Consider the following 4,260-nt stretch of genomic DNA (forward strand, 5'->3'; position numbering starts at 1 on the left):
GCTGCCCTTGTCTCGCTTGTGCATTTTAACACCAAAAACCAGATTTTCACCTCTTTATCCTAACAAGCCCCCTCTGATGACCTTCCGCCACTCTATTAGAGAATGAACCAATACATCTGCCATAGAACAACCCCATTGAAGAAGATAACAGCGGTTACTCAGACCTCACTGCTGGTTGCAAAGGGCCCTCCATAACAGTTCAAGCTTCAGGGTCCCCAAAATGTAGGTCCGTCACTGACTCCGTTCAAATTTGATGTGAGGTGGATTTCATATGGTATATCTAATAATATAGAGCTTGAACTCAATAAAGTTTGTGAGCGACTAACTCACCTGAGAAAGTTTCAGTTTACTTGAGCAAGTCCTTACTATTTGGAAAGGGCCAGGGTTAAGCCTGCTCTGATTGAGTAGGCTGCCACTAGTACTGCATGCAAGCATCTACCATTTATTGTTTTGTACCTTGATTTGCAAAAGAAAATGTGTCCTGTCCTTGGACTAGCCAGTATCTGTCTTTAAAATGAAAACAGTAGCAGCTTGCTTCACAGGGCATGCTGGAAAGATTCCAGTACGCAAATGCAACTAAAGTGTTGCATCTGTGAAGCACACCGTGCATCTGCCTGCATGGGCTCTGGTTCTAAGGATCAAAATCGATGTTTTTATTGTTTATGTAGGTACCACAACTGTCCCAGACTAACATGTGAATCAGCTTCAAGTCCACTAGGAAAACAGTTACCCTGAGACAGGCCTGGAGGCCTAATTCACACAACCAAAGAGGTGGATTGTGTATCGCTGTACAACTTGGCATACAATAGAAGCTAGTCCTAGGCAGTAAATCCCTACTGCTATAAATCATGCCCAGGCTCAGTTTGGAAACATGCCCTTTCCCCCCTGACATGCTGAACTCATATTCTGTACTTTTTTGGAAAAAAAATATAACCATTCATGAAGGGTAACGTAACAGTGTGATTTTCCTCACTGGTTGGCAGACCAATATGTATGGAAAGCAAATTTAACACGGTATTATATACAGACATGTGGGTTATTACCTGGGAAATTGTCTTCTGCGTTGATGTGCATACCATCAAAATAGTATTGACCTGATCACTGCTTGGGTCCATGCAGCCTCCATGACCAACACACCGTGAACAGCTGCCCTATGTGGAGTGGTTAAAACGCTTAGGGCTGTTTAGTTTAGAAAGAAGGCGGTTAAGGGGAGATGTGATAGAGGTCTAAAAAATTATGCATGGTATGGAGAGAGTGCACAGGGAGATTCTTTTCTCCCTCTCTCATACCAGAATGCAAGGTCATCAGCTGAAGTTGGAGGGTGAGAGATTCAAAACAGACAAAAGGAAGTATTTCTTCAAACTATGCATAGTTAAATTGTGGAACTCCCTGCCCCAGGATGTGGCGATGGCTGCCAACTTGGAAGGCTTTAAGAGGGGAGTGGACATGTTCATGGAGGATAGGGCTATCCATGGCCACTAGTCACAATGAATACCAGTCATGATTTATACCTATTCTCTCCAGGACCAGAGGAGCATGCCTATTATATTAGGTGCTGTGGAACACAGGCAGGATAATGCTGCTGCAGTCGTCTTGTTTGCAGGCTTCCTAGAGGCACCTGGTTGGCCGCTGAACAGACTGCTGGACTTGATGGGCCTTGGTCTGATCCAGCATGGCTTTTATGTTACAATCTCATACACACAGAATCCAGCAACTTTCAGAGTCTGGCAGATTCTTTAGGCTCCCATCTGCAATAGCTTTATTATTTGTGTCACCCTTCACATGTGTACTTCCCCCATACAACCATCTGCCTGTGTCCCTTGCTCCTGACAGTGACCCATCTCCTGTAATTTGCAGTGACCTTTTAAATCCTAACAGCTCCAGGCACTGAACTGCTGCTCAGCCACCCCCTGCTTCTCCTTGCAAGAACTCTATGAATCAGCACTACACTTGGGTCCCTGGTCACCTGAGTCCAGCACTCCATTATCCCTCTCTGTGTCCAAACTAGCTCAGGCAGACTGAAGCTGGGGCGTCATCAGGTACCAAAGCAGGCAAATGTTTTTTTTTCCTGGCTGATGGGTTTGGGATGGGGAACCTTTCTTCTGGTATTGCCATTGCTGGGCTTGAGTACTTCCTTCACCGTAGTCCTGTGAAGGCTCTGCTTCGCCTCCCTGCTGTGTTGCTCCAAGGATAGGGGGGGAAGGGAAGAAATCCTCAACCCTCCTTTTTAATCAGCCTTCTGTGGGCTCCTCCCCAACTATAGAATTCTCATGCTTGTATCTGAGAGAGAATGCATAAGTTTCATGAACAACTGCCTTTTGGAAGCCCTTCGCAGTATGCACAATCTATGTGGTTTTCCTCTGTACCACACAAAGTCTTTTATGTATTCAGCCAATTCCCGGTAAAATCTTTGCAAAACCATTTCAGTGGGTTTAAGGAAGAGAAAGGCATTCAAATAGCTCTCCATTCTCCTTGGACTCATAAACATTACTTCTAAAAACAGAGAGCTGCCAGCAGAGCGCAGACACTAGTTTGCTTTGGACGGGCTCGATTCCTGGTTCTCCCCGCTCAACAGCGATGCTTATTGGAAAGGCTGAGGGCGCTTCTCAGTTTTACAGCCCTCAGAAAGCTTTATTGTGAGGCAGAAATACTCCAAGGAGTCACTGGAGAAAGGATGGGATACAAATGTAGCAAACAAATTAAGGGGAATCCACCAGGCTTGTGGGGGGGATGTTTTTGCTAAATTGAATACAAAACCTTAAGTAACAGGGACCCAACAGCAAGAAGAAACAGAAGGACGCATAGGTGGGCATTAAACTGCTGTCTAAAGGAAACACAGGGGCACCCGAGCATAATTAAAGGAGCACTGTAACTTCAGATTACAAAGGCTGAGATGCCTCTCTAAATTCTTGGCCCCCTCTGCAGGCTGGTCTACAGCATGTGGAAGGTGGAGTAGGAGAATCCTCGATGCCAAAAGTCCCTGCCTGATACGAGGTGGCACAGGCTACCTGCCTTTTCCCCACCCCACACACTTCCAGTGTTGCGCTGAAGTGCAGAGCACATCAGGGAAGCTGTTGTGTAGCTACTATATGTTGTTAACAATGTATCTTGCTAAGGCTCCCCAGACACACATGGACACATCCACAATTCTACAAGAAGCCCAAATACACCTACCAAGACACTTTGTAATTAATGTGCATGTGGTTAATTCTATATTTCTCCCTGTCTATTTTTGCAAGTATTGGGATGCTGATGGGCAGTGTAGGAAGAACAAAGACAATTCTGCAGGATATGCACAGGCATTTGACTTCTTTTCCTCTCAAATACCCTGCTCAGTTTCTTCCTTAAAGTGGTGATGAAAGACAGTCACACACCTCATCCACTGGCAGTGTGGGATAGCCTTCCCACCAAGTGTACATGTAACCAACCTAGCCATGTTCCCCCAGTGCAATTTACCTATTTCTATGGAAAGCTGTGCATGCAAGCTCAAAAGTGCCAGAATGGTTACATTCATAGTATGCACCTTCTCTTTCCTGGTTGGGCTTTTCCTTCTCTAAACCTGAAGGAGCAGTAGCACAGAGCAAAACATATGCAGCCACCATAGTACTTCCCTTATATTTAACAACAGGGCAGTGGTATGGAGGTTGCATGCAGAATGCTCACTATCATTTTGCCTGAAAAGACTTTTATCTGCCAAAGAGCCTAGACAGAATCAAAGCTGCAATTTCAGCCTCCACAGCAATGTTAAATACATCATAGTCATGGCTATGAAGGTGGCGCTTGTGGCTTTGTTTCTCTCTCTCTGGTTAACACAAAACACAACCCATTGTGCAGAGTCATAACGCTGATAGCGTTACAGAGGGAAAACAGTATGACTGAGGGAAGTAGGAAGTGGGCAACCCTCCCTCTTGAACTGTTACAAAGCTGTGTTGATTGATGGCCCTGGGCAGACGCACAGATACCTGGACACCGCTTCACAAAGTCTGTCCAACTCTGCCTCCCCTCCTTTCCCACTCCTGTTCCTTAAATTTTTTTTAATTATTTTTTAAATAAAACCAGAAATACTTTAAAGAATTATCATCCCCGTTTCACCGTGGATTCTTGGCCACTCCACCTGTACCCAATCTCTTACACTGTGACTTGGTTATATTTGTATCTATAGGGCTTCCTTGTATTAAGACTCTCTTTCAACACACGCCCTCAAAAAAAAATTAAGCAGCAAATAAAGCAGGAGTCTTGAGGTATTTTAGAGGAATTTTT

Source organism: Euleptes europaea, chromosome 2, assembly GCF_029931775.1.
Source record: "Euleptes europaea isolate rEulEur1 chromosome 2, rEulEur1.hap1, whole genome shotgun sequence".
NCBI lineage: Eukaryota > Metazoa > Chordata > Lepidosauria > Squamata > Sphaerodactylidae > Euleptes > Euleptes europaea.